The 14,856-nt window shown below is 42.8% G+C and overlaps 1 protein-coding gene across 1 annotated transcript in view; it reads right to left on the minus strand.

Moving 5' to 3' along the window:
• Positions 1-14,270, minus strand: part of tspan18b (tetraspanin 18b) — a 35,745-nt gene extending 21,475 nt beyond the window's left edge. The window contains exon 1 of the mRNA XM_004567715.5: positions 13,938-14,270. The gene's annotated coding sequence lies outside the window, so the exon portion shown is untranslated. The remainder of the gene's footprint in view (positions 1-13,937) is intronic.
• Positions 14,271-14,856: the final 586 nt, after the last annotated feature.

The following is a 14,856-nucleotide window of genomic DNA, read 5'->3' on the forward strand; positions in this document are numbered from 1 at the left end:
CATTTGGAAACCATTCTCAGCTGGTTCCGATCACTAATTGTTGTTTTATTTATCAATCCCAGTTAAAGGTCCTAAAGCTCAATGCAGTGTCTGCACATTGATATTTTGAATCTTTGCAACAAAACCCAAAGCTTCTGAAAACATAAAATAAACACCATTTACTAACAATTTAAAATATGGAACTTTTGGCAGCGTCTCCTGAGTAACTGACAGCCTATTTTTTGTTGGTCACTTACAGCTATAGCAATGACAGCTTGTCAGTCAGCCTGCACATACAGATCAGGCTCGATGCTGCAAACAGAAGACCGTTTTACAAAATGATGTATTATGCATGTATAGAACAAATACAGATATCTGCTGCACCTAAGAGACTGAAATATATTATGAATCAGCTACATTTTGTACAACAGCGTATGATATCCTGACTCCCCCCGAAGCACGCTGTAGAAATATTGGCCCACTGTTGTCCTATACACCCAACAAGCTACTTTAAAAAAACAAAAAAAAAAAAAACAAACAAACATCTGGAAACCATTTCTAGGCTTCACTTAAATGTTTCTGCAATACCGTGAGGTAATAGTGTTTTTTGTATAGCTGTGAAGATCTGATTCCCTACATCTCTGAGAAGAGATGTAGAAATGGCAGAGAGAAACATCCTGCACCTGTGAGATTAGCTGCCATGGGATATGATCTTTCTCACCTTGACCTTTCTGTCAGCTGAAGCTCATGACTCTATTTAGTGGGTCATGAGCGGTAAACATCATAATGCAAAAGAGACACAAGAAGTGGAAGCAAGAATATGTGCGCAATGGGACCAGATGAAACTTATTTTCATGATTAAAACCAGGAGGAGGAGGAGTGACTTGGACTCCTTCCTCTTCTGAAACGTCCATACGCTTGACAGGCTGTGCCAAGCCAGTGATGTTTTGCTTTTGTTAATCTGAATTTGCTCCATGGCCACTTTGTAACAGTTTGTACATCACACTGCTGCATGAATGAAAACAAAAACTTTTGGCACAACTAACGTATAAATCCCAAAAAGGAGCAATGTCTGGATCACTGCCTGGTACTTACAGCATCAGATCTGGTTCCAATTCTTAATGGTTTTCACTACATACCTTGGTGAACACACCCCAGTGAAGCTTCCTACTTCAGAAATAAGATGATGATGATGCACCGACTGACAAAAACTATTTTGTCGGCGTATTTTAAGTTCTAAAACCGCTGTTTGCAAGTTGTTGTTGTGTTCAAACAAGGGGAACAATGCTGTAAAGGCTGGGCTATAACAACACATGTTGGGCTTATTAGCGTGCAAACATGTGGGTCGCATTACTAAAGAAAAAGTACAAACACACACAGAGAAAGACTGCAGGACATCCTGATATATATCCAGGATCTGATGTCATTTTGATTTCATACCTCAAAGAGATGCTTAATGTGAACAAAAATAATCCAGATAACATAAATATACATACATTTTTGACTCTCCTTTAGGTTTGTAAACACAGCAAAAACCCCTTGTTTACTATATTTATAAAAAAAAAGAAATATGCTTGAAGTTTATATTTTTTACATTTGCCTGCAATTAAGACTGTGACATGTTGGTTTCATCTTGCAGTAAATTATGTGAATGTCAAAACCTTTTGAGCCCAATTTATTGAGAAATAAAGAAAAACATTAGCCATTTCAGCATAAGCCAGTTAATCACAGCGTGGTTTGGCAGTTTTCTGCGGCTGACAAACACCGAGGCATTTATTCGGGTTGTCCAGCAGCTTTTTCCATCCATCAGACGCATGTTGGGAAAATTAAACATGGTTTTTAAAATAATCACACCCGGCAAAACCAGTTCAACATTTAATCTGTTAAGAGTTTTCATTTAGGTGAATTCAACAACGGCTTTAAATTGAAACTCCTAAACCAGAGACATGCAATACAAGCAACACAAATACTCCACATGCCTGATATGCAGCAGCACGTTATGACTCCTCCTCCTTCCAAGGAAAGATGGTAGCCTTCGTTTTTGTGGACTTTGCAGAGGGCTGCACGGGAGCAGTAAGGCAGGTGTCCCACTGGGTTATGAGAGCCAGAAGCTTTGCATCTGGATCATTTCCTCGGCACACAGGCTCCACACTGGGAACTCCTCATAAAGCTGCACATATGCCAAAGAACCCTGTATCCCTCAGAATTCCTCATCCATGTCGGCCTGTATGTGGCAGCTGCGGTAACAAGCAGCAGGTAACAAGCTGTGACAAACTCACAACTGAGAGCGACACATGCGTTTTGTCTCTCACACTGTCAAATATGCCTGCGCTAATAGCCAAATACCGTGGAAGTGTGTTTCAGCGTGAGCCAGAAAAAAAAAATCATTTTATCACCATGAGAGCAGGGTGCGATTCATGACGGGAGGATTACTGGAGCAGCGGACGAATGATGAAACCTGGATAAAGTATAAGTACAAAGTGTGTGAGTAAGACTCCTGCTCACTGCAAAACCTTTCCACACCGGTTCACTCTACGCTCGATTCTCCTCGGACAAAGCTGAGAGATATCTGAATGAAAGAGGAAGCCAGGAAGGCAATGAAATGTGGAAACAGAGGGGGAATGGAAGCTGGACTATTGCCACGGTCCAATCTCGTGAAAATGCAGAAGTGCTTTGAGAAACATTCCTTCAATAGGCCGAGGGAACCTAGTGAGACTCCTGACGATGAGGAGACGTCAGGAGAAATCATGCTTGGCTAAACACAAAAAGCACTCAGAGAAATGAGATTTAATCTGCTGATCTTAGAGTAAATTAGCCAGATGTAAACAGCCAGTGCCATTTGTGAGAAAGTTCACTTCCACAGTCCTGCTGTTTGGAAAAACGAAACACCAAATATCACCAATGAAATAAACTCTGCAAACACTGCTTTTTTCTTTTCTTTTTTTTCTTTTTTTTATTAAAGGTCAACATGAAACTTTCACAAGACACGGACATCACAAATGTGGGAATCTGAGGGTTAAGGTTAACAGGCCACACTGAAACACTTTCTCCCTGAGAATGATCTGCCTCCAGTCCTGAGATGTGGGAAAGGGAGTTTATGCAATTACATCACATTGATTTATGGGAGAGGGAGGAAAGATAGGGAGAGGATGGAAACTGAGCTGCTTGGAGAGGCTCCAAGATTAAGTCCCAGAAGAAACACAAGTCAATAGATTTACACCACAGAACATGATGGATCTGAGACAATCGTACGGGGAGGACTGCGGTCGTAGAAGCACGGGCAACACGGTGAGGTCAAACCCATCTGAAATTATTGGTTTCGATTTAAAACTAAAAACAAAAAAAACAAAAACGCTAAACTATGAAAACAGACATAATTGTAATGCAGACTCTTCTCTGCGAACCTGCTCATGGTTGCACACGCCGATAACAAGCTCAGAATAGCAATCACACCGCTGCTGATATACTTTTAATTCTCTCAACTCAACTGAACTCAAGCAGAGGGACTGATGCAGATGCTGCTGATGCCGTCTTGAGTATTAATTGGGATGGTGACGAAATTGTGAGTAATGCGCTCAAGCGTGCACTGCAGCTTTTGCGGGGTAGCACAGGCTAACAGTTATAAATAAATAGTCCACTTAGTGCTCCCACAGTCCTGAAACAGGACCACAGGAGTGACCACCGCTGGGATATTTATGGCGAAACACATTACAGATTATGTGTTTATTTAAACGTCTGACTGATTTTAAAATGAAAAAAAAAAAAAAAAAAAAAAAAAAGACTGATGTACATTCAGCAATCCTGCGAGCTGAAGCAGAGGAGTACTGCAGATCAAAGGTATCCAAGGGGTCTGTTATATAGTCTTAACAACAACAAAAATATATCTACAAACAGCTGCAAACAACATTTAAGCCTAGAGAACAAATATAAGATGCAACTCATTACTTTTCACGGCGTGGGACTTGTGTTTATGTGAGCCACCAAATGGTGAAGAGATGAACAAAGCAGAGGGAGATTACAGATGATATCCCGTATAATGAGCTGTGGTGATGCAGGAGGAGATATGGAACGCTTTCTTTTCTTTCCTTTTTTTTCTTTAAAGTTGCTGTCTGCAAAGTCTTGAGCTTCTTGGAAGCACAACACACATTTGGCTCAAGCCAAAAGCAACAGGATAAATATATAGACACACGGAGCTGACCAAATATTTGAAGGGGGGTGTTTTGAAAGCTCAGTGTATAGACTCCACGGCCGCACCCGATGTGGCAAATAGCTCACCCTGAGATGTTTTGAGTGAGGAAAGGGTAGACATCTGTTCCTTATTTAAAAAAAAAAAAAAAAAAAAAAAAAAAAAAAAAAAAAAGGGGGGGGGGGGGGGGGGGGGCTTGTCCATTTCCAAAGTGCCTGCAAAGATAAGCAAAAGTGGTTGTGATAACTGCCCGCTATATTGGCTTTCCTCTGCCTCATTGTTTCTTTTGTGAGACCAAATTTTAAGCATTAAAAGGAATTCATCTAAAAGCTGTTTTATCTTTGTTAAATCCTGTTTTGTCATCTGTCCAATTAAAGCAGCAGTCTGGAGCCAGCAGCAGAACCACCATTTTTTTTTTTTTTAAGCGAAAAAGAACCTTTACACGTCCAGGGGTTTTCACAGACACCCACAAAATTACTTTGGCTTCATAGTCTGTGCCGAGATATTTCATATGGGATCTGCCTCCTGCCAAGCGTTATCGGGAAAGACGATCTGGCAAGCGATCCTCCGGGGTGCAAACTCTTGGAAAATTGCCTGAGCTGTCTGTTTTGTCCTCAAACACTTCACACTTGTGAGCGTCACAACCAGGTGGTCAAGAGTACATTGGACCACTGTGCGAGCAGCCTGTCATCTTGACGTGAGATGAGTGACAAAACGAGCGGGAAACCAGCCAAGCTCACCTGATGTTCCACTGAGGGGGGAAAAAAAAATCTCCAAGTGTGTCTGATCTGGGGGGGGGGGGTGTTCTCGCTTTTTGAACATTTAAATCGATGAGCACTGCAGCCAATTTGATTTCACAGACTGGAGACACCTGTCCTGCCTGTGCTATCTTTGACAAACACACGTGAAGGTGATCCCTGGATGCTGGTGTCAGAAATGTTGGAATCAAACACATTTTCATAAAAATATCAAATGCTTTAATATTACTTTAAATAATTAAACAGTGGCCAGCTTTTTCAATTCCACAGACTCTCTTCTCAAGCTTCAAAGCAAAGAAGCAACAGAGAGTTACGGATTAAGGAAAAGGGAATTATGCTTCATGGTTTGCCTGTGTTTACCCTAATAACTATTAGTGAATAAAAACTATTTTACCATGAAGAACTACAAAAGAAAAAAGAGATCTATTTTCTTCTTAGAAAACGCATGACTTCTTAAGAATTCCTCTTGGAAGTTGCAAAGCCACAGAGAATATTAAATGCAGCACATTTCCTTCATACTAATGGTGTGGTTTGCTTGTGGCTGCAACACATCAGCTGGGGTTGACGTACCGTTTGCCCAAAGGACAGAGGCCGGGTTTTAGTGCACTGACCCATGAATGCTGTCTCGAGCACGCCGCACTTTTAAAGAGGCAGCAGGTTAAAAATTTCATAAAGCGCCATGAAAAAGTCATGAGGCAGCAGTGGGTACAGTCTTTGCCGTCTAATTGTTTTCGCCTTTGAGGAGTAAAAATAACAGTCTACACCGTGTACATCTGATCTGCTGTTAAAAGGCAATTATTCAGTCAGACGTGAAGGGGGCAGACGTTCAGCACGCAGGGAGGCTGTCCAAGAACCATCACTACGATCTTCACACAGGCCTACTCTGGATTGCTGGAGGATGCTGGTTCACTTGGACAACCTCAGTTGGCTTTGAGGGATACATTGCGAGCAACAGTTCAGCTTCAGTTTTCAACCACATGTAGTCCAACAGTGTGACTGTGTGCAATAAACAAGGACGACGCTGAAGGGAAGCTAAATCCGGCAAGGAGCACACCTGTGTCACACTCGTAAGACGCTCCATAACCTCAGGCGACAAAACGTTATTGCACGAGTAAAGCGAGTCACAAGCAAGCCTACAAAATGTAAACAGAAAACAGCGGAGGCAGACGCCCGCCACATAAACTGCCACGACTTTTAAAGATTTTCACTTTCCTGTTAACAAGCTCGAGGTAAATGCAGTCGTCTCTCTCAGAGGCTTGTGATCATGGTGGGAGAGAGACCGTTATTGCCCCCCCCCCCACAAGTTTCCCCAGGTACAGCTTCCAACCTGCTGCGAGCTTCTTTTTTTTTTTCTTTAATTAGAAAAAACCGATCTGTGGCCTTGATGCCCTGGAAGCTAACAGGGAGCCCGTATGTCTAATAGACCTGTGGCAAGTCTGACCCTGTGGGAGGGCCTGTAACATTGCTGTTATTCCACAGGAGCTACAGGGGGGAGCAGCACTGTGGACGAGGTGTGTGGGCTATAAAGACAGCAAAGCCAGCCAGCTGACAGGAAAAGGGACTGAAACGTGAATATGAACGCACATAATCAGTTTGCAGTGAAAGAATCACATTAGCCTACTTACGTCTCTTGAAGTTTACAACGTTTTCTTCCAGGTTAAAATAAAGAAATCTCTGCTTAGCTAAGGTTCCCCCCCCCCCCCTGTGCGATTCAAAACATTTCACCCACATTCAAGCAGATATGAAAGACATATGCAGTAAATATGAAGCAACCCCATTTTCCACTAGAGTTGTAGCAGCAGCACCCAGGTGTGTGTGTGTGTGTGTGTGTGTGGGAGAGCTTCATGTGCACTTGTGGTTTTGTATTTGAGGTTTGTATGGGTATAACTGACTGGAACAGCAAAGTGTTATTAACAGACCGGGATGCAAACCCATATCACGCTGAATATAAATCTCCAAAAAGCACTCTATAATTCAGCCACTTTGGAAAAGCAACAGACAGCAAACAAGACGACGTCACACACCAACCAAGCGTCCGCTCTGTATCATTAAACCTGATGCGACTCCACCCTCGCCGCTTTGTTTCCCCGACTTCCAATCAGAATGTAAATGTTTGAAAAAGTGAGTTAATGAGGTATCATCCAGCACCAACATGCCTTTAATTTGTTTACAGTGATAATGACCTAATTATCTGGGTCATCATTAACAACCTGCTGTCCATCCCTACGATAATTTGTACGCTCTAAATTGCCAAATCAATTTCTGACAAGAGCAAGTGTGTTTGTATTTGCAAGCAACAATTATCATATCACATTATACTGTGTAGCCCGTCGTCAGTGATTAAAAATAAACAGGGATATTTACAGGCGCTCAGATCCCCTGTAGGCAGAGGAAATAAAAAGCACCGTGCTGAATATGGAATAAAATAGGGCACATTTTAAAAGCCTGTGATGACTAATAGGGGTACTCTTGTAATGCTATGGCCTTTTTATCCAAAAACCTGGATGCACAGAGTGCGAGCACTCGAGGAAAAGAACCTACAGAAAGAGGAGATTTGGGACGCAGTTGTGGTTGAAGCAACAGAAAAAAGGAGGAGAAAAAAAAAGACCAGAAGCTGGGAGAGAGTCCCATTTCATCAGAAAAAATGCCTGAGTCAGGAGCAGAGAACCATTAGGCCCAGTGAGTCACAGGGAGAGGCTGTGAAAACAGATCTGAACTGAGTGCAGCTCCCAGTACCATCCTCAAAAAGCAGCCAAAGAGTACAACAGTGGCCTTAAACGAAGTGCGATGGGTTTTCATGTCCGCTGATGTCTCCTTATCAGTACATCTACTCAGATAATCCACTCATGCTAGCCACAGACTGCTAATGTGCTTCAAGGATGCTCAATTAAATGCATAAGGGACTGCAGGAACTTTCTAAAGTTTGCAATTTTATGTGCAATTAGAAATAAAACAGCTGGTACACTGGTTGGTAAGAGGTTTTATTTGACTCAAAATAAAACAATAAAACACATATATTGGCTGGGAAAGTATTGTTTTTTGTTCAATTTTCTGTTGCTACCTACAGATGAGTAAATATAACTTAAGCTGCTCTGTCTGATATCCTTTTTACTCACTGCAATGATGCTCATTCTTCAGTTTGCCTTGTTGCTTGGATGCAGATGTAGTGACTTTGCATCCGATTTAAAGGCTTTAAAAGCCTCACAAAAAATGGATGACCAGGATTGCATTTTGCAAGCAAGTCTTGCTCTCCTGGCACAGCAATGTTTTCCTTGCCTTCTCTCTGGGTGGTGAGCACTGGTGCACCGAGTCAGAGAACAATAAAAAAAAAAAAAAGTATGAAATATATTCTTCTTCTGTGTGTTTGAGTGAAAAATCTACATTCATGTTGAAATTGCAGATGTGATCTTAACTCCTGTACACCAGCAGATACTTATTATTTTTCGCTATCGATTACCATTGAAGCTCAAAAGGCCAAAACATGGCATTTAGACAGCGACAGCCCTAAAAAACACAAACAGTTGATCAGAAAAACTTAGTGAATAACTGACTGATGACTGGCATTGATGACTCACTTCAGCTCTATAATTGCACAATTTCCAATTCTCACATCACCGCTGAGAGTCAAACACACAGTGAAGAATGCTTGAAACACAACACTGGAGCTGAAGTGGACAATCAGAGTGACGCTTTTGCACATTGTGCAAACAGAGAAACATGGTGGAGTCTTACAATGGAGTCTTTTCCCATTGTTGTAGAAAATGGGTTATTCTTCCTGTAACACACTTCTTTCCTTCCTCATTGATTCGTAAGCAGTGTATAATCCCCCCCCATTTGAGTTGCCTAATGAATCATGTGAGCACAGGGGCTTTATCACAATGTACAACAGCGAGTGAGTCGTTTCTGCAAAAGAAGACAAGAAACAGTTTAAAAAGGGAGGCCAAAAGTCATCTACAGTGAGAAAGAGCCAGCGTTAGGCAGAGAGCGTGGAGAACAATCGCATCCGTAAAATGAACACTTCCTCTCTGGTACTATTTAATTATCAGCCCAGTGAGCCGGCACTGAACCCAATGTGAGCGAGCCCAGCCGCAAACACAAAACAAATGCCTCCCTTTTACACACCTAAAGCAAAGAAAACTTGTGAGGCACTCTGCTGTACCTTTGCTACAATGCTTTCTGCATCAGCGACGCGCTTAAACTTAAACATCATTCAGTACAACCAAGTCGCTCCACTCTCTGAAGCCAGGCAGATAATCTCACCGTGTCACATACCTAGACTCCTGGTCTGCCTAAGCCCCTCTCTCAGCTTTAACTACATCTGGGGGTGGGGGGGATGAATAGACCACAAGGTGATGAAGAAACCTCCCGGCTAAAGCACAGGGGATTTAGCAAGTATGCTCGCTCTGTGTAATAACTCGCGGTTCCTCACCAGTAGCCTTTAATGGCCACCTGAGTGAAATGGTTTATTAATTCTGAAAAACATTATGCAGAAGGAAAGATGGCTTGAGGGCGGGGTCGGTGAGGGGAAGCAGGGGGGAGACTTTGAGATATTTGAACAATCTGAAACGTGGCTGAGAGTGCCCTCAACTAAGAGCCATAAGCCTATTGGAGAGCCTGCTATCTGCTGAGGCCAGCTTGCCACATACATACCTTTTACCTCATTACCTGCTCTGCACAGCCATTATTGAGGGAAATAGGGTGAACGCTAGATAAGCACAAAGAATTCTTGGGCTGAGCACAAACAGACGTCCTGCTTCCTCCAGATAAAAACGGAAGAGGCCCCTTCAACTTCCTGCTCTCAGCGAAGTGTGGAGCTGCCAACTGCCCCATGTTTAGGTCACTCTCTGCTTCCTGGTGCACATGGAGACACACCGGGGACACAGGAGTGCACGATTGTGTGTTCATGCAGAAACATGACTCGACAGCAAGCTAAGACTGAATTTATATTCACGTTGATTGGTACTTTATAATATTTATAATTATATGCATCTCAAATAAACAGTTTATATGCACTATGATGTAGCAAAACCTTTTAGGTGTGTTGTGTTTCCAACACACCTTTGTTCTAACAAGCAACTGCACTCGTGAGGTATCCAGAATTAGCATATAAACACATACAATCATCAAATATAAAATTATAAAGTCCCCTTAGAAGGATATGCAAGCGTTTAAAATACTTGCTTAACCATACTAATGCTTAACAATTTCCATGTCTCTTTTTCGCTATGGCAACATTTACAGTATAAACAATTTACTGTGTCTACTTGCTGCTACAGCTTTGACACAACACTTTCTCACTCCTGACCAAAATTTGTTGATACCCGATGCAAACTCTTTCCTCGATCCAGATGGATGTTGTTAATCAAAGAGTTTGAATGCCTAGATGATTATTTTTACACTTTCCTTTTCCATTTTTCCTCCAGTTGTTTGGTCAGGATCACGGTTCAGGTTAAAACACCCAATTATGACACACTTCACCAGACAAAGTTTTCTGATTTGCAACGAGCTTCTCTCCAAGCAACGACAGCAGCACAGCAAATTTGAGTCTCAAAGCATCTACTCCAGAGGTTTAGGGACTGAGTCAATCCTACTGGAGAATCTTGCACATTGAAAAATGATTTAAAAAGGGATATGCCTTAGACTGCTTCCCCAGCGACTAATACCCAAGAACAAAACAGAAAATGGAAGCGTGAACGGATGAAGGTTGAAGATGATGGGGAGGGTAGCTAAACCCTAGAAAACCCAAGAATGTGCAATACCGCTGGTCAATACTGCAATAAAGATTTGGCTTTTTAAAGATGGTGCATATTAGCTGTTCACTTCCTTATAAAAGCTAAGTATAGGTCAATCAAGAATGTAAATAATCTGGTACGAACAAGGTTAAATGTTGCCGTGCCTGGCACATTTAAAGAGAATAACATTTTTCCTATTCTAATTAAGGGCAGCCTCATCTGAGGAGGTTAATGTGTAAATTCATATTGGAGTGTGGATGAAAGTACCATTTATTGCGCATCATCGCCGGACAAGATAAGAGCTGTTGTTTGTGCTTGCTTCTTCGCTCTCCAAAATGTCTCATCAGACACTTGTGATCTCAACATGCTTGTTTTGGCCTGCCACAGTTTCAGGCGTCCTCAGCGAGAGGAAGTAGTGGGCTTCACTGACCTCGTACGCTCATTTTTCTACCGAGCTTTGCTGCGTTTTGCTTTCACGGAGGAGCAAAGTTTTCCACCTCGGCTTTATATTTTAGCAGAGCTGTGTTGTGATCAAACTTCTAGCGGAAAAACTGCCCTCAGCAGAGAACATCAAAACACGCCGGTTTGGACATTCAAGCGCAGACGTGGCCCGTACACCAACACGCACCTTCGCTGCTTTTAAACAGCTGATGAAAAATACACCTTTCAGAAAGTAAATTATTTCTGCCAGCTGAAAAGCAAATTTCATTTTCTCCTGTCTCTCGACAACAAAGATGCCGAACCCATTACAGGCCGGGGCCTCTGCATCACACACATTAAATGAAGGGTCCTCTAGCAATCGAAAAAAGCAATTTTCTCATTGAGCCAATAGATACTCCATTTAGTTCCGGGATCTCTACGGACCACTGCTGCTGTAGTGAGGCTGATACAGGGGAAAGCGAGTGTAGAGTGATGACCCAGCCTCATTTTCCCTGTGCCTCCGCTGCTCTGAACTCATCAATATACAGACGTGTACTGCAAACTGTATAAGGGCAGAACGAAGAAAGGTACGATGAGAAAGGATGGGAACGAGATGAAGAAGGAAAAATAGATTAGATGCAACAGACGGAGAGAGAAAGAGAAGATGGAAGGAGGTTATGGTGAGGCATAGTGAATCAGGAATGTAAACTCAGGGTCGGTGATCAGCCTCCCCACCCCGTCATTTGCATGCACATCAGCTGATATTAAAGAAAGAGAGAAAGAGTGAAACAGGAGGGGACGGAGAGAAATCAGAGGCACCCAACCATGTGGAACCGCAGACTGATTAATTTCAGGCCTTTAATGAGCGATGCACTGCCAGGCCAGGCGGCATCAAGTCAGTCACCCCATCTTCACAGCGGGAGCTGCCATACACTACAATTCACACTTCCCCATCTCTGCCAAGGACTGAATGACACAGGAGCAGAGAACTCACCACACTTCCTCTCCCTCTTTCCATCTCGCCTTCTCTCTCCTATTAATGTGTTTTTGCTGTTCACTTCAGCGCCGGCGCATAAACGTGTGATTAAGAGCAACACATTATCAGAGGCACTATTAAAACGAGTGCACTGATCACCGGTGGCAAGTCTCACACCAGGTGTTCTCTGTCTGTAGGTGGAATAAATATCAGCCGGCACGCCGGAGACTTGAGTCTACTCAAACATGTTCCCATCTAATTGCTGTCCTCCGGAGTCTGCATTGTTGCTGCTAACCTTTATTCCCCGTATAAATTACACTGTAGGTTTGCAAAGCCCCTTGCTGACATTTGTACTTGTATTGGAAACATCGCTGAGCAAAAAAACAATTTCTATTTTCCAACACTCATGTGAATCAAGCTGAGGAGAGAAAGGCTTCAGGCGGAGTTTAGTCATCCGTGTTGGCTGCTGCTCCAAAAGCATCAATACTACTGTTTCTTTTCCCCCCTTCCTCCTCCTCCTCCTCTTTCTTTCTGTCTTTTTTTTTTTTTTTTTTGACAAGGCAAATGTTCATCCGCAACATGGTGAACAAACATGCCTCTGTTCCCAGTTTCTGTGCTTCTTCTCCAGCCACCAGCTCACATTCATCTGATTTGTAGGGGGGAGAAAATGATAATAAAGAAAATAAATAAGGTGGAACAAAGAGCAGGCAGCAGAAAGAGAGACGGAGAGAGAGAAATCTTCACATGAGGCAGCAGTATAGTGGAGCTCAGCTCATTTATCAAGACAGAAGCTGATTTGTCAGTCTGTCCAAGCTGCTGGGGCGTGATATGATTCTGCTTTCTCCTGACACACTGTACCAGCCTCGGGGAGACATGGGCCCGGCAGTGACTTTAACTTGAGGCGAGAGAGCCCAGCAGACCACGCTCACCTGGACACACCGGTGAGCGTGTTAATGGGTCCCTTGGAGCCAATCTCCTTGGGCAAAATCTGATTATAACCCGATTCCCAGCTGTTACACTCAGTGACAGATGTTTTGAGTTTCTCACTGCATACTGAGTGAGTTAGAACGTCAACTTTTCACTCTATCCAACTTATCAGTTTAAAAACAAAAACAGCCCAAGTTTACTAGGAAAAGCCACAAGTACGGGACTTTCCTAAGAGTGCCGGATTTGCCCTTTCAGTCTCTGAGTATTTCATGTCTGGTCCAGAGGAGCTCTGACAGACAGAAACATGGAGGAGGTGATTTTGGATGATGCATCCCTCTGATTAACGCGAACTGACAGTGAACTCCTGCCCTACAACGAAGGTAGCGCCATGAGAGACATCCATTTGGTGGCTCCATAAGTCTCTGCAGACAGCCTGCCCGTTTTTTAGCTGGACCCCCGTGGGAAGAAAGCCAGCTTGGAGACTGACAGACGTCGCTCTGGACTGCCCCTGCTGTCAGGTTTCTCACACTATAACCCACAATTAAATGAAAAGATTGAACTACTTTCAAAGAATGTAGACATGCGTCGACGCATTTTTTTTCTGCATCTCTAAAAGACGAAAGAGAGATGTGACCCGTGGTTAAAGAGGTTTTAACAACCCAATAAACGACTTAAACAATTAACAAGCGCGCTCCTGCTCGTGTCACTTCTTGCGAGGCATTTCATTTCTGCTCCTTGTTTGATGTGAAAATTAAACTCTCCGCAACAAAGTAGCTTCTGCAGAAATCAAACAGTGCGCACACAACAACACCCCTCACACCACCACCCATTAGACAATTAGACACGCTGTTGAAAATAATGACTCAGTTCAACGAGGCAGTCACGAAATTCTCTTTTAAATCTTTTGCCTCGGTGCGTAACATTTGAGTTGGAGACACTTCTGAAGAGCAGTTTCTTACCTCAGTGCCGAAACCTCTGGCTGTGACACGCTGTTTTCGCTGCTACTCACAGCCTATTTCTGAGAGCTGCTACTACTGATTGCAACCTACGTATTCAGGTGAAACAAAACCAAAAAGAAAAGAAAAGAAAAAAAGGAAAGGCGGAATCAGCTGGGATGTCCACTGGAGTGAAACGTGCCCAACGGCGTCCAACTGTGAAAAAAGATCCACCACTACGAGATCGGCGATCCCAATTTAGACCCGCACGCAGTGTTTGGGGGAAGATTGGTATGCAAACAGTTTTTGAACTCACTGAAAGCTGAGCGGCTCATACAGCTGCCTGCTCTGCTCCGGAGGGCGGAGACTCCTGACCACATACACGCCTCGAGTTTACGCTCACTGTGTTGTTTGTGCGTGTGTGGCAAAACGCAGCAGAAACGTGCGTTTACCAGCTTAATGGAAAGCATCAATCTGTCAAAATTAGGTGTAAGAACAGATGGGTGGTGTAATACATATCGCCAAATATGCCCTCCCCCCAAGTATTTTAATAATAATAATAATAATAATAATAATAATAATAATAATAATAATAATCATAATAATAATAATAATAATAATAATTAAGCTAGTACCGATCAATCAGTTCTTGAAAAGTTCATTAGTCACACATTCATTCAAATACCACCAAACACAAGTGTAATCAACTGTAATAACGGCCCCAGACCCCGACCCCCTGCTTAGATTTGGTCTCCACTAAGTTGCTTCTACCTGGTTTCCAAACTTTGGGGAACTCTGGATCTCTTAGGTTTTGTTCATTTATATTCAACCTTTATTGAACTCAGAATTGGAGCTGCTGAGTTCAATAACTGATTAGGCCTAGTCCATCTAAAGAAAATCATAATTTTTAATGGGTAATTAATTGTTTAAGTCTTTAAATAGG

The sequence above is a fragment of the Maylandia zebra genome, linkage group LG7 (assembly GCF_041146795.1).
Source record: "Maylandia zebra isolate NMK-2024a linkage group LG7, Mzebra_GT3a, whole genome shotgun sequence".
Taxonomy (NCBI): Eukaryota; Metazoa; Chordata; class Actinopteri; order Cichliformes; family Cichlidae; genus Maylandia; species Maylandia zebra.